The sequence below is a fragment of the Ambystoma mexicanum genome, chromosome 9 (genome assembly GCF_040938575.1).
Source record: "Ambystoma mexicanum isolate Mex_15411 chromosome 9, UKY_AmexF1_1, whole genome shotgun sequence".
Lineage (NCBI taxonomy): Eukaryota > Metazoa > Chordata > Amphibia > Caudata > Ambystomatidae > Ambystoma > Ambystoma mexicanum.
Window position 1 is genome coordinate 295,223,647 of NC_090931.1, and position 15,855 is coordinate 295,239,501.

Genomic DNA, 15,855 nt, shown 5'->3' on the forward strand with positions numbered 1-15,855 from the left:
TGAATTAAATGCTGAGGCAGACTTGTCAACTTTTTCTCATCATTTGCCACCTCACAATATAAATTTAAACTTAACACAGACTCGTGCATAGTTATCCACCCAAAGTCTCATTGTTTCCGTCTCATCGGTAGCAACTTCAGAATCATCAGAAGCTCTTTGCAATAAGGCACACATTCATTTAAAGTCTTTTCAGATTTGTTAACTGCTGCAAACATTGGGACCTGTTTCCTCAATTTAGTATCTTCTAATTGAATTGAAGGATTTTTATTAATGAGAAAACCAAAGAACGGTACAAAATCAGCACTCTTAGACCTAAAAAAACTAATGGACGCCTTCAAAGATGCCCTCAATATGGCTCTCCTTCCTTTGCTTGACCTTTCTGCAGCCTTTGATCTGGTTGATCATCAAATTCTCTGTTGTCATCTAGCCTCAGCTGCCAATGTCTCTACTGAGGCAATGACCTGGATTACTTCCTTCCTCTCCAACAGAATGACAAGAGTTTTTTCACCCAAAGCTTCTGCCCCGCCCACCCTAGTCACATGCAGTGTCCCACAAGGGATCATGTGTCTCACCCACCCTGTACAATGTTTTCACAAAGCGACTGTTTGACCTTCTGGACACTCAGAGTATCTCTTACACCAACTACGCTGACGATACCCAGATTCTCAGTCCTATTACAGGTTACTACCCCACGGACTCAAACATGCTAGGAGAAATCTATCTCACCATCCAGACCTGGATGGCACATCACTCTCTTTGCCTCAACGATGATAATCTGGACAGAGCTTACAAATCTTTTGTTATCAATGGCAATACTATCACAGTCTCTAACAAAGTCACAAAGCTGGGGGTCTACCTGGACTCGAATCTGTCATTAACGAAGGAAGTGTACTCAGTTGACTCCTCAGCAGCCTTTACTACGACACTAATCAATGCAAGCAGACCTTTCCTCTCTCCCGGCAGCTGTATCACACTAGCAATAGGTCTAATAGGATCCAGACTTGACTACTGCAACTCACCTTTCTCTTGCACTTGCTCGTGCAACATCAACAAATTACAAGTGATTCAAAACAATGCTATGAGAGCCACCATGAACATTCTGAAAAGAGATCAGATATCTGCAGCCAGAATAAAAGTGCACTGGCTTCCGGTCAGTGTTGGTGTAGGTTGTGGATCGAGGAACTAGACGGGTTCGAAAATGTCCTTTAAGGCAGACAGCGCTAGATGCTTGTTGAGTCACTTCAATGGATTGCCTTTCTCCCACAGATTCCTCATCAGGTAGATATCCATTCCAGCGTCAGCTGCTCAGAAAACCTCTTGCCTCAATGCCTTTTTCATCAGCTCCAGGCGTGTGGTCGGTCGTCCTACATATACTGCACCACTACACCCCTGTACCACAGTTCAATTTTTCCACGCGCTCAGCACGCTGCTCGAGGAACACTGATGATGCTTTGCTTTTCACTCAACGTTTTTTGTCATTTTTGTTTGAGGCGAGTTCGAGCCATGTCCGTGCCCAAAGACACTGGATTCAAATGCTGCAGGCACTGCAGCTCCAGAATATCCATTACTGACCTGCACACCATCTTCGTGTGGTGCCTCGGTGCCGGTCATGACACCGAGGACTGTGGTTCAAGCAGCAAGATGAATCCGAAATCCCTCAGGGAATGGGCAGTGAAGCTCACGGTAGGCTGACCTACTAAATCCCTCACACGGTCAACCGTTCGGTCTCCAGAAAAAGAAGAGAGGCACCAAAAAAAGACCAAAAAGAGGTCCAATTCCCATAGCCATTCATCCTCTTCCTCCTCCCACAAGAAGAAACAACACCACCGACACAGGTCCGATTTTTCAAACGACCCCGTTAAGTCGTTGGGGGGGCCGGCATCCAGGGCTGAGTGGGAGGAATTTAAAACTCAGATGTTGGAAAGGTTTTGCAAGGCAGCTGCAGGTATGGGTGAGCCCTCAATGCAGCAGGTTCTGGTGGCTCCAGCGGTTCCCTGTGACCCCGGCCCCAGAACGTACACCATCACGATGCCGTCGGCAGAGCCGTCAGGCTCAGCACCAAGTAAAGCCGGGCCATCTTCAGCGTCGATTCTTACCAGTGCACCTCGAGCACTGGTCCTTTCTGACGCGTCCTCAGCGCAGAAACTCCTGTCAGCACAGATTGCAAAGATGTCAACGTCATCGGCCACCATCGATTGGTCTTTCGCGCCTAAGACCAGGACCGAGTTTTTTGGCTACATGGCTGATATTTTAAGAGCCGCTGATGACGATGACCAGGGTAGCTTCTATCCTATGTACACAGGGGCTGGAGTGTCTGACTTTTTCGTCAACCACACAGGTCTGATGGCACTGGCTGAATGTCTTCACAACACCAGTGCGTTCGACACGTCCCCGGACATGAAAACGCAGCAGGCCCACCCATGTGGCTGCACTAATGGCAAGTATAGGGCATTGGTGGACAGGGTGGTAAATACCCTGAGTGCAGTTCTAAAGCCAAGCCGTTATCAGGCTATGATTTGACTGATATTCTTGATGAAGGATCTGATGTTGCTGATCTTATCACTATCTTGTGGCAGACAGCTTGTACCACACCCCCAGTCCACTCTGGCTTCTCCAAGTAGTACAGGCCAGAAAGGGGAGACCCCTGTATCTCTCTACCCACCCAAGAACAGATGGGTTAGTGGTGAGGGCAGCCACAATGTCCACCAGGCCAGCCACATCTACTGACTGATAGGAAGGGGAAGAAGGTTGACGCTTTGGCAAAGAAAATCTTCTCATGAGGCAGCATGGCCCTAAAGGCGGTCAACGCCTCTTGCAGGTTTGTCAAATACTCTTTTGGTCTGTAGATGGCCATTGGGGAGGCTGCCCAGTACATCACCAAAGGGGAGATGCAGGAGTGTGAGGAATTCGACCATCTGCACGGTGGCTATGCACTCGCCTGGGCTTTTTGAAATATTATATCAAATAGAAAGATGGTAGATCAACCTCCAGAAAATGTGTGGGGCTAATCCGCACACATTTCCTATGCTCACCGCACAACAAACACATATGGGGTCATTACGACCCAGGAGGTAAGTACACCAACTTTACCACCATGGTGTAAACTACGTTTACACCATGGTGGATGGCGGATTTACCGCCCCATTCCAAGGTGTGTGGGGCGGTAAATCCCCATTTCCCATTTACCCTTCCCCATTCCCATATTTGCCCCATAGGGCATAATGGGAGTGGGGAAGGCGCTAATTACGGCACCGTAAATTACGGTGCCGTAATTAGCACCAAGGCAGTTTAGCGCCATGGATTTTAACGGCTGCTAAAAGCAGCCGTTAAAATTGGAATCAGGCGTTAAGGGTTAACGACGGCGTTAACCCTTAACGCCTGAGTTGTAATGAGGCCCATAGACCTGTTTACTCTGGGTGGACACAGCCTACAGGCGCAGTCGTCCTTGTCAAATGTAGTTGGAATGTGACACCCAGGAGTACATCAATGCATCTCAAAAGGGAGAGGGCAAAACCTTCCTCCTGCCATGGCCAGCTAATTAAATAACAAAGGATCCATGGAACCACCCTATCCTTTGTATGCCCTGCTGGTGGCAGCTGCACATACTGATGAGAGTTAATTTAAGCAGGCCCACGAGAGGCCTGGTTGCAAGGCTAACAAAAGACAGGGAACCCCAACACCTTTGATATGGATCTGTGTCAACCTGAAGCTAGCGCCCGCCTCTCAAAATCAATGGCACTGACCTGTCATGCCTCGTAGGTGACCCCCGCAGGGGGACGCCATTCAGAAGGTAGGAGTATGTGGTTTGTTCTCACCACAGATCCAAGGGAAACTGCCGCTTTAATCAGGAACCACAGAGAGCTCAATTAACGAGAGCGACCCTTTGATACACAACAGACAGGCAGATGGGTGGGACTTAGTATTGCATGTTTTCACCCTTTTACCTTTTCTGTTGCAAAGCACTCTGGTTATGACCTCAAGCACACAGGAGATTGTTGGTGGGGATCCAGGATTTGTTCATTATGGTAGGCTTAGCCAAAACCAATCACTGGTGCCCATTTGGCTTTAAAAGAGGGTAGAGCCCCTCTTTTTTAAGATCATCTGAATACTTTGCAAGGAATAACAAGAATAACTCATTTGGACCCTGGCTGAAAGCACAGTCTGCCTTACTGCTTCTGCCAGTGAAGGGTGGCCAGGATTTCCAAGAGGGGAGTAAGATCCCTTCCCAGAAAATATCACAGTGAACAGAGGGAGATACTGAACCCAGAGGGCCTTTCCAGCAGCTCCAGAACTGGTACCAAGCCAGCACACAGTGTTCCCAGCTAGACTCTGCAAGCAAGCTTCCTAGGTGGGAAGTGCCCGAGAGTCTTTGAACCAAACCAAGGACGGTCCCCACAACACTCTCCTCAGCTTTGGGCTGTCCACCTTAAAGGACGGTACAAGCCCAGTGAAGAAACTAGGACGAGTGCATCGACAAGCATCAACCAGCGTCCGCCTTAAAGGACATTTTCTAGCCTGTCGAGCCCTTCGAGCTGCAACAGACTGTACCGCTGACTGTTGTCATGCCGCAGTCGCTAACATCATCTGAGATGCCTCTACCAGTTCTTCAGACCCACCAACCAGCACTGGGACAGCGATTCCTGACCCCGAGCCACTGTGTAGGCCAACCTGCAGCCGTCCGTCCAGCCTGTTGCCCGACTTGAACTCTGTTGCAGGAGCTGCAAAGCTCCCTGAAACTGACTTGACCTTGTCGAGCACCAAGAACTTCTACAAGCACAAGGTACATTGTGGTTCTGTCCCCTCACCCTTCTCCGGCCCCTGGTGACATTTTATGACCCATTGCTCCCTTTATGGTGAAACCAAGTATCCTTGAACCATTACGATTAATTACTTTACCAACTACCATCCTATCAGTATCCAGAGTGCATCCCTTTTCCTTCTGGAAACTGTCCTCTGCATTCCTTTACAAGGTGGGTTGTATTTTGTAGTGTGCTAGAACTGTCTATTAAATAATAATAAAGTTGATATGTTTAAACAACCTTGGCTGGACAGTCCCTTTTATCATTGGGTAATAAGTGTATTTTCACTGTGTTGCAACTAACCAACGATCACCTTGCAGACATAAACCTGCCATTCCACCTACGTTACCAAAATTGGACAAGGAGGTTTATAATTTCCTTGTGTTTCCAATCTGTTCGGATCCCTTCTGGTGTACTACAGGTGTGGGGCTGATTGATGGTTTAGAAACCGATATCCATCCCTGGACCACTGGTGCACTGGAAGTTAATTTGTCACAAGGTGGGCTTCTGAAGGTTGGTAGACAACGGCAATGAGGTGGCCCGGCAGGGCCTGGATGTCGCAGTCAGTGTCGGCAGATCTATGGGGTTGGTCACGGTACTCAGAAGGCAGGCTAACCTGCATACTTCGGGATTCTCACTGAATGTTCAAAATAAACTCCTGGGCATTCCTTTTGATGGTGAGGATCTTTTCGGCCCCTCTCAAAGAGTCCAAACTAGCTGAAAAGTCACTGGGCCTAGCTGTGCAACAGCCAGCCAAATCTGCCTTTATTTTCACATCAAGGGGTAGAGGCTACCGACACTATGTTCCCTATGGCAGGAAGGCTCAGCTCCCGCAACCCAGTAAGGGACAGAGGCATTTCTCACACTCTGCAAGGAGTAGGGGTCATCTAGAGGCCTTCAGACAGCGGTGGCACTGCAGGGGAGTTGCTAGTTCTGGAAAAGACCCGGGGCTAAGCTGATGTCAGAACTGTTGGGACTGGGGGCTAGCTAGTCTTTTGGCTGTAGCTCCTGAGATTCTATCCGGGGCTACAACCAAAAGATCAGGGGCTATAGCTCCGTTAGCCCCCCCTAGCAACGCCCCTGGGTAGCAGCAGCCCTGGAGGTGGCTCCACATTCAAAGCCGCTTTGATTTCCCCCGCCCCCACGATTCCCCGGTTGGAGGGAGGATAAACGAGCACTGGACCCAATAACTGTAGATTACATATGAGGCCTGGGCTCTTCAGCTCGTGCGGTGGGGTTACTGTGTGCCTTTCTTGCTTGAATTAGTCTTTCCTCAAAAACCTGTTCAAAGCCCTGAGGTCCAAGATGGATTGGAATCCTCCCCCGTTCTTGGGTACCAGGAAATACTGGCAATATCAGCCCGATCCTTTCTGCTCGGGAGGTTCCTCTTCCACGACACCCTTCAAAGCAGGGCTCTCAGTTCTTCCTGGAGTTCCTGTTCCAGCTGTTTAGAAGGTGTGGTGGTCTGTCTGGCAGCCTTTTTACTTCAAGTGAAGTCTTCCGATGATCTCTCAAAAGAATGGTTCCAGCCCTCTTTTAAAGCCAAGTGGGCCACAGTGATTGATGTAGGTAAAGCCTACCTTAGTGAACGAATCCTGGTATCCCTACCAACTATGGGAAGCCGTGCCAGACTGTACCCACCTCCTTTCTAAAGCACCATTCATTTCAGTGCTGGATAAAGGAGGCAGGTGTATGCCTTTACCACTTTTGCGTTCACTTCACCACACTTTTGCTATGTCACTCTTACATCTTCTTAACGTTACTGGTTCTATGTTTCACTTATTCTAACATTCACTTCATTGTTACAGGGGGAAACCTTCTGCACCCCCCTTTTTTTCTAAGCAATATTCTTCTCCTTACCACACCCTTACACTTACCATAACTCTAGCCCTAAGCCGGTCTCTCATCTTCAACGTAACCATGACGATGCGAACATGCAGACAAAGTAAAAACAAAGAAGTCTCTTAAAAAGGTGACTGCAGAAGTTGTTTTCTGGGTGAAGTAAAGGTCCGATATCAAGACTATGACTGTGCCACAGTTTAGGGGGATCAAACGACTGCATTGAGGAACCAGCTGAGCAGTGTGTTTAAAGGGAGGCCCGGAGCAGACCTCCAAGCGTGCCTCCACAATACCCAGGCGCAGTATTCTGAATCCCCACCTCCCTGCCATAGCTCTGTAGACCTCTTCCCATGGCCGCCGCAAGAACATAGCTCAAATTAGGCATACCCGGACAGGGAGACACAGGGCATAGTGGCTGGCTGGGTGTCGAAGGACCAGCTCTCATCAATTTGAAAAGGCACAGAACCATGGTTGGGTAATTCAATTTGGGCCATGGCATACATCCCTTTGGGGTAAGGCTGGGGCACGGTTGGGCTAAAGTGTGCCACCCACTTAATTTTAAAAAGCTTACCCCCCCTCGAACCCCACAAAACAAGATGTCAATGGTGAGTGAGTGGTGTATTGGAGCACATTTTTTCAGTATATAAATAATTAAATCCACATCTGGGAACACGAAGAGGGGAGGGTTTTCATTTGCAGTTGGACTCTTGGGAAGCTATATAAGCTGCAGTAAATTCGCCCGCCCCAATGACATCACGCTGCCCATATACCCTTGGCTTTTTCTTTTTCTCGCAGACCTTTATTAGGCCATATCTCCCTATCTTGGCGGAAGGCAAAACTTGCTTAACTACAAACTGGTTACGGCATGTGCTAAGGGATAGAGAACTGCAGGCTCTGCCCCTTCAAGGTTACTCGAGCAATGTCACAGACCTGAGGCCAGCGGTACGAACCAGCATGAACTGGATGGGACAATAGGTAATTATTATGGGGGTAGAGGACCAACGCTCTTCAGCTGAGGAGATGAAACCGGAAGAATACATGGAGGAAGACATTGACGTCCTTGACATCACTCTACGTCACTTCCGTCCATGGACAGTGAGAACGGACCATTGAGCGTAAACAATGGGACCATTGTTTTGGCAGGAGGTAGGATAAGTGGTCCAGAAGGCCTAGTTGAAGTGTTCTTGAGTCTTCCCTGGTCAGGTGGTCAGTGATCTCTAAAGGTAAAAGGTATGGAGGGGGAGTGGGGAGCAGGTCAGTTAGGTGGCTCCCAGTTAGAGATAAGACTCTGTGTTTACCTTGGCTTGCAAAAACCAATGAATAAATCACCTCTTTGGTTACCACAACTGGGACCGGTCGTGCAACGCGGGTGCACTGACAAGCTTATGGGCGGGGTTCTCTCGAACGCCCACCCCTGCCCCCATGCATGACTGAGAAACGAGGTATGGAATGGGAAAATATCGGTTTTACAATTTGAGTAACTAAACCAGGGAACAGACCCTGTTCTGCGCAGAATAGGCCAATGTGCATACAGCCTGGAAGGATGCGTGCCTAGAAGTATGTAGCACTGACAGGTGGGAAGATCTTTCTGAAACTAGTAAACAAGGGAGTTTCTAGGCAAGCTAGGTCAATGAGCTTTAATTGGGTAAATCTTCTTAACTAACCTTAGCATTAAGAGTTACTGTTTTGAATGAATAAATAAATAAACAGTGTTCATTTTGACATGTTCATCAGAAAAGTCACAAGCCTAAAATGTAAACACATCTGTACAAAATACAATACCATGAAATCACAGCTTAAAATCATAGATCCATAAAAAAGCACCAAGAACATAATATGATCATCAACTTAAATTGAACATACATTTTAAACAGCCACTCCCCACCCTTGTTATATATTCAATTTGGTTCTAATACCATTCTTTAAAAAAATGTGCTAGCCTCTCGCAATAACCCTGTCTGAAATTATTTTTAAAAGGGACAGGGCAGGACGACACTGTGTACATTTGCGAGATTTCAACAACAGGGCCCCGTATAATTGACAGTAGTCATCTGTATTTCCTGCAGAGCAATGCAACGTGGCTGTCGGGCTCTTCCTGAGCAGAACAGAATGGACAGATGTGTGGTCCTTCGCTCAGCTTTCCCAAGGTGAGCAATTTGGACCCCGTAGGCAGCAGCAGCAGTGCTGGAAATGGAAACTATTAACTGTGGGATCCCACCAGCCACGGCGATGATTCGTGCAGGAGAGGCTAGGTGGTTCGGAGCACGCGCAGGGGTTGTAAGTTGAGGTGAGAGGAACTCACAAGATGGTTCTCAGCACCCCCCCCTAAAAAAACATTTCAGGAGATTGTAATTGGTTATTTATAACGCACTTAATACTCTGAGATCGAACCTGTGTTGCTCCGCCGCTGTCTTGCTTCCAAGGTGAGTGCCTTGCCCGTGTGCTATCCTCCCGGCCAATTAATTAATGCATTATTAAAGAAAGGATGAGTTTCCTGTAATGTAGCAAGCAAATTAGAAAAGGTACACCTCTAAATGTACAAGGCTGTTCTAGAATATTTTCTGCAGAGTGTAATACCGATAGGAATATTCACAAGTGTTCCCACCAGTAATTCCTTTAGCCTAGTGGCAAAGTCCCTCGAATTTGGTCCTGGTGATACGATCCCAGTCTTGGGAGCAGAAGCAGATCGATAACATTAATGGGCACACATAGGGCCCTATTCACAGAGTCTTTTCCTATGGGATTGCGTCATTATAAAAACGCTTCTGTGAATCGTGCCCATAGTTTTCCCCAGAGACATTTTGGATCCAGGAAAATCCGGCCCAATGACCAGCGCTGGGCAGCAGTCACAATCTGCACTTGGTCAGCCGCTGCCTGTCTGTCATGAACAACAGCCATCCCAAATGCTGCTCAAATTAAGCTAACTCTATTACTAACAGATTAAGCACCATTCTGTTTTTTTGTGCAACTCTCATTCTCTCACAATTCTCTCCAAGTCTCATGAATGTGCGCACCTTATGTCAATCACCTTTCACTATTAAAGTTTGTGTTTTAAAGAGTTTGGGACTCACTAGCGTCTTAAGCTCTGCAACTGCTCAGTCACCCTTGCACTGCCTCTGGGCCTACCACGCAATTAGGGGCTGTAACTGTAACCTTACAGTCCCTTGTTCTCCTTGCACTGCCCAGAGCTGGGCTGCCCTGGCTGCACTTACTCAGAGCATTGCTGCCCTGTTTTCCCCTCCCCCTTTTACTCCCCCCGCCCTTTCCCCTTGCACTAGTCGTTCTCGCACTTGCACGATCTGAAAGACACAAGGCCTAGTAAGATCATTTGTCTTGTCCTCCCTCTGTCTTCCCTCCCTTGTCTTGCCTAGAAACACTTGTGTACAGGCGTGTTAACTTATAAATGGCTTAATTTATCAAGTACAACACTGAGCCATGGGATTTTTTGTGCAAAATGCATGTCAGTGAATCATTAAGGATGGTACATGTGAATACTGCGGGCACATTAGACCATATAGATAGCCAGAGCGATATTGGCCTTGTTTTGGCATCAACTGAAATCAAAATGGCTGACCTATTGGGGTCGCCCAATAGCCGTTTCATGAAGGCATCTTCTTGAGGTTGGATTTAAGAGTTACTATTTCAGTTATGTGGGCCACCACCAAGATGTCACCAAACATCTTGACATCACAAGGTAATTTAGGCCCATGACATTGGTCCTCATTATGAGCATGCCGGTCCGGTCACAACGGTGCTGGTAAGCATACCGGCACTGTTGTTAGCGTACCGGCACACTCCGAGTCTATGGGCGGCTGCCGTCCCGGCCACCAGGACTCACCTGGCAGGCGGGGCGGCACCTGCCCGCCGACTTTCCGGGAAACACTGGCACTGTTATTAACGGTGCCAGTGCTTCAGTAATCCCCATTCCCATTGAGTCCTGTGGGACTCAATGGGAATTTAAAAAAAATCCGCCGCCTGACTTCCAGGAACTCCGGGGTCGTAATCCTCCATTGTTTCTGTGGAGCCAGGCGCCGTAAATGTACACTGGCACGGTTACCGTGTACGGCTATCGTAATGAGGCCCATTGTCTTTAAAATGGTCAAAAATTGTAATCTTGGAATTGGAGAGCAAGTTCATTTGAAGGTAAATGATCCCTGTGTTTTGAATGCATTAATATGACCCAGGACAGAGAGTTAAAACAAACCACTAAAGCTAAACCGGATAAAAACATAAAGAGGGGAAAAAACAACGAAGCGTCCCAAAACACAAGAATTTTTGGGCCAAAATATCTTCATATTAAAACGTCAAGAAAGGAAAGGGAACACGCTAAGCTTTAAAAGCGTGAGGTCAAAGTTCTATAGACTATCCATTTAAGCCTTTCCATGTATCAAGAGTCTTAAGAGGCAAGAAAGGAGCGCAAACAAAGCCGGGGGTGGGGTGCAACGACTTTGCCGCCGTTTGTTTGTTTTTGGGGTCGCTCCCCCTGCGCATTTGCTCCGCCAAATAGGCCAGGCCCGACGTCGAAACTCCCAGCGCCACCCCCGCCAATATTTAAGAAACAAATTGAATTGCACACCCAATACCCTCTACAATTACTGCAGCCACAATAACTAAATTAGCAATTCCACAAAAATAATTGGAAGCGCGGCACGCTCGGTCCCAGCGCGCTCCCGAATGGGGAGGGGGGGCTCCCACCGATCTATTGGGGGGGGCAGAAGGGGAGGGGGCGGAGGGTAAGGGAGAGCGCGGTTTAGCTAATTCTGCAGCTAATTAGGGACACGCTGGAGAATGGAGTTGTTTGGAAGTTGATTTTCTCCATTTGGCGCGAACCGAGGGGGAAAGGACAGAAGAAAAAAATGCAGCAACTTGTGGAAGGCACTTCTCCGATTTGAAAGGTGCTCTGCTGCTCATTAGCGGTAAAATTATGCATGCACAGAGCGTTAATATTCTGTTGGGGAATGCTCGTTTGCAGCTAATGATTGCATTAGCCGAAAGGGCCTGCTTTGTGAGGATACGATCGCGTGGTGCCTAGTTCTCCCTTTTCATGTAAAAAGAAGGTATTGTCGGGCAATAATGGCTGCTCTTGCTAAGAGTGCACTCTTGTGGCAAGGGTGAGGCTGCTGTCTGGTGAGGCCAACCTTTGTCCTGTGCCCCGCCTTCTCCACTGTTATCACCCCGTTTCCTATACACTGATGGCGGCCACATAGAAGCCCTGTCAGTACAGGTTCTATATTTCCGAGTTAATCTGTAATGTAAAATTAAAGAACTCTATTAGAGATGACGTGAAACCACCATCTTGTCAGTCTATAAAACCTTCAAATAACAGTATCGTGTTGAGTAAAACGAGTAGGATTGTAGCACTATTTTCCCAGTCCAGAATATAAGCCCTCAAGCACCAACATACAAAGAAATGAAAAACTCAAAAGTCTCCTGGATTTTTATAACTGTACTATCAAGACTTTAATAAACACAGTGAACGAAAACATATGACATGATTACATACTTGTAGTCATTGTTTCATGCAGTTTACACACCTGATTGCCCAAAATGTGCACCTCTGAAGGACATGCCACAAACCACATTAGTGGCACAACGACCATTGGGCAGTTTGGGCTGCCCACCCCCTGACCCCTGACATTGTGGGCTATGTTGACTTGACCTGCCTGACCTACAGAGCTAGGACAGGACATGATAGGGACGGCAACACAGTTATCAAAGGCCAGGCAATTACCAATGTAAAGCATTTCATTGTTGGCAAGTGCGTTCGTTTGCATACACTTTTAGGAAATTGAAATCTTGTGGGGGTGTTTGTATTTGCATGTTAGGGGATTGATTGGTAGGCAGGGAGGAGAGAAGACAGCTCAATTGCTTTGCACTATAAATGCTTTTATGAAATATAGAGAAGCTTCAAAGGAAATTTGACAGAAGTACGTGCCATCAGGGCCCCCTAGATCCTTGTACATGATTAGATAAATAAAATTAAAAAAAACTCTGGAGCAGAACTCTTCTTAGCCATCTCAGGCCCCACTAATGGTCTGACTAGTACCATAAGACACTGACATACATTCGATTGTCTAAGGAATTGGTCACGTCCTGATAAAGGCTGAGATTGACATGACCAGTATCTAATGTTCTACAGACAGCCGAAACACACTGTGTCCACTTTCTAAGAGGCAATCACGACACTGCGAACAAAGGACAGGTCACAAGATAGAAGGACTGTCAAGATGTTAAGCGTCCCCTTATGACAAAGGGGCTTGTTTCCCACTTTATACATATATGTTGGGTCTATGTTTTGTTTGGGTCATATGTTGAAAACCCAATGATTTTTGTGTCTGGAAATTTGAATAGAGTTCAGAGCTATGTTATATAATGTGTTGAAATGTTTTTGTTGTGGGTAGAAATATGTACATCACATTGTTTTAACTTTTGATATAGGAATACAAATTATATTTTTTTGAGAAATAATGATTGTCTAGAAGAAAGGGAAGATTAAGGTCTACCAGGCACCCTAAGTATATAGATACTATTGCCATATAGGCCAGTCTGAGCCTGAACGTAACGCATCATCATAGCAATTGCAGCTGTGTTACAGTGATCTTTTCCGGCTTACATCTGATAATTTGTATGTATCGATTATTTCACTCCGTACAGTTTTTATACCACAGCATCAAATTACTGTTTTACCGACTGTTAAATAAAGGATTATTTAAAAAAAACTAAAAAAACTGAAGAGCTACAAATCAGAACTAACACTAACATTCCGGCCTATCCAGGCCAAATATCTACATATGGCACCCTTAACTGCCTGCTATAAAAAGGAGACCTGACCTCACTTTCAGATGTGACTTTGGTGTCAGCTGCGAGTATCAGTCCAACCATGGCGCAATTATCCCAGAGTTCTAGTCTTGCCTTTCTCAACTTGATTCTGGGCAATTCAATACATGCAACCAATATCTAATCGGTGCTGCACCCAGTAAAACAAGCTGGATCTGTTTTAAGGGGTGCAGATCCGATTAGACATTGGTTTCAGGAGACGGACTGCAAGATTTCAGCTGAACTGGATGAAGATTGCCCTTTAATTTTGTTTTAGTTAGCAAAACTATCTTAATATCTTAGGGCCATGTTGTAATCCCTTAATTGAATTTCATTCATGGGAATTACCTAGTTGATGTTTGCTATTAAATATAGTAAAACAAATACATACATATATCAAGGAAAACACTTTAGTTGCATGGACATTAAGGTGAGAAATAACCGCAACTGTGGGGTGCATTTAAAGGCCCCAAACAGAAGTCCTTTTTACATGAATAGCAAGACTTTAAACAGAGGAACAAAAACGGCCTGGCATTTGTTTTTCAAGTAAAGTTAAAGAGCCATGTGGAAAAGGACTTACCTGTCATTACCAATGGACAAGCAGCATTTTAATTTACAAAAGAAGGAGGAATCAAAGATCCAGGTAACATGGAAAACAGGATTTAACGGCCTGCGCATGTGTGTGCTAAAAAAAAAAAACGGGTTGATAAAGTAAAGTGAAAAAAATATCAATGCTCACAGAACAATGTCAGGAAAACAAAACATGATGTGTGGGTTGACAAAAAGCAATGTATATTGTGTTTCACCCACAAAATTCTAGTGACATTTGAAGAGCCACTTTGTCTTCATGAAATAAATGTCAGCCCAAGGAATGCCCTTTTTGCTGGCTCTGGCCACAACTTCACAAGGAAAACTCCCACTCCCAGCCTTGATGTCACATCCCCCTTCTAATGACCAACTCCAATAAAAATGTCCGGCTAAAGGCGTCGAAATTCAGTGTTCTCCAGACCTGCTGGCTCTGAAAGCAAAAGTTACCCTTGGCTGGAGCATGACTAATGTGTGTGAAAATGTGGGCACTCACTTCAAAGAGCAAGCTCCCAATACAAAGGAGATTAAAAAAAAAAAACTGTGGAGACCACCAGGGGGCGCAGAGGCAATGGCTGCCTAGTGCCAAGCTCCCGCCAGGACTGGGCCTTTTAAGGGGATTGAGCCCCCCCCAGGCGGAATAGCTGTGCGGCCATCGACCGGTGACCCCCCCGAGAGACGCCGGCACGAAAGAGCGGATCTCGCCGCCCCCGGGGAACCGGAGTTCGGGCCGCATCGGAGCCGCGGCCGAGCGGCCAAGGACGGGGAGAGGCCTGCGGACGGGCGGAGCCCAGCTGGTGAGCCCGGCTGCCTGTCGGATTGCAGCGCCTCGCCGACACAGACGGGGCCGGCGTGCGGAGTTGGCCGCCAACGCTCTACGGATGAGATAGGGGGGCCGCGGTAGCGAGGCGGCTCACTGGTCGGGCCCTCCCCAGACAGACCCCGGCGGACGTAACAAAGAAGTGGCCCGCAAAGGTGAAGCACCAGACGGGCGGGTACAGCCCCTCCCGCCGCCATCAGTTCTCCCCGCCGGCCTCACCCCGAGCAATATCCCCCGAAAGGGGAGTCAAGCCCCCAGCTCCTCCTCCCCGTCCCCTGGGACTGGGCCTCCCCCCGACCGCACCGGCCCGGGAGGAACATACTAGCAGCCCCGAGCCCAGCACCCGGGGCCTGGAAACGGCGACGTCGGTCCTTAATATCCCCACGAATCAGCCACAGGAAAGGGGAGCGCACCTGGGAGCAGCAGCCGCCGTGGCTAACCACGCAGCACTCGCCACCCTGTCACGGTCGCGGCTCACCCCACCCCCAGCAACACAGGCCCACCAGGGCCCGGCTTTGCTGCCGAGCCCAGCGCAAACACACTGGGGAGACAGGATTGTACCCACCCATCCAACGAGGAACCCAGTGAGCCCGGAGGCACAGAAAAAAGGTCAGCGTTTGTCCGCGCCTGTTCAATCAGGTGGTGGCCCCCGGTAACATCCCCGGGGTGTGTGCCCGCCTGACTCCCCCCCGGGTGGAGAACTCTGACAGCAAACAGAGGTTGGAACACGACGCCGGCAGCCCCCCCGCCCCACGAGTCCGCACCAAGACAAGGAAGAGGCCCCGGGTGAGAGGCCCCCGCCCCGAACGGGTGGGGCGTGTGCCCACCTGGGGGTCGCCCCGGGGGAACCCCCCCCCAAAAAAAAAAAGGAAAGAAAAAAGCCCTTGGCCTACGGCAGACCCCGAGGGGGGCACAGCGGAGGATTGCATGAACTGGCTAGAGTCTCTACAAGCGTTTAGGTACAGGGAGACGGGGGATCACAGCAACAGCTACACG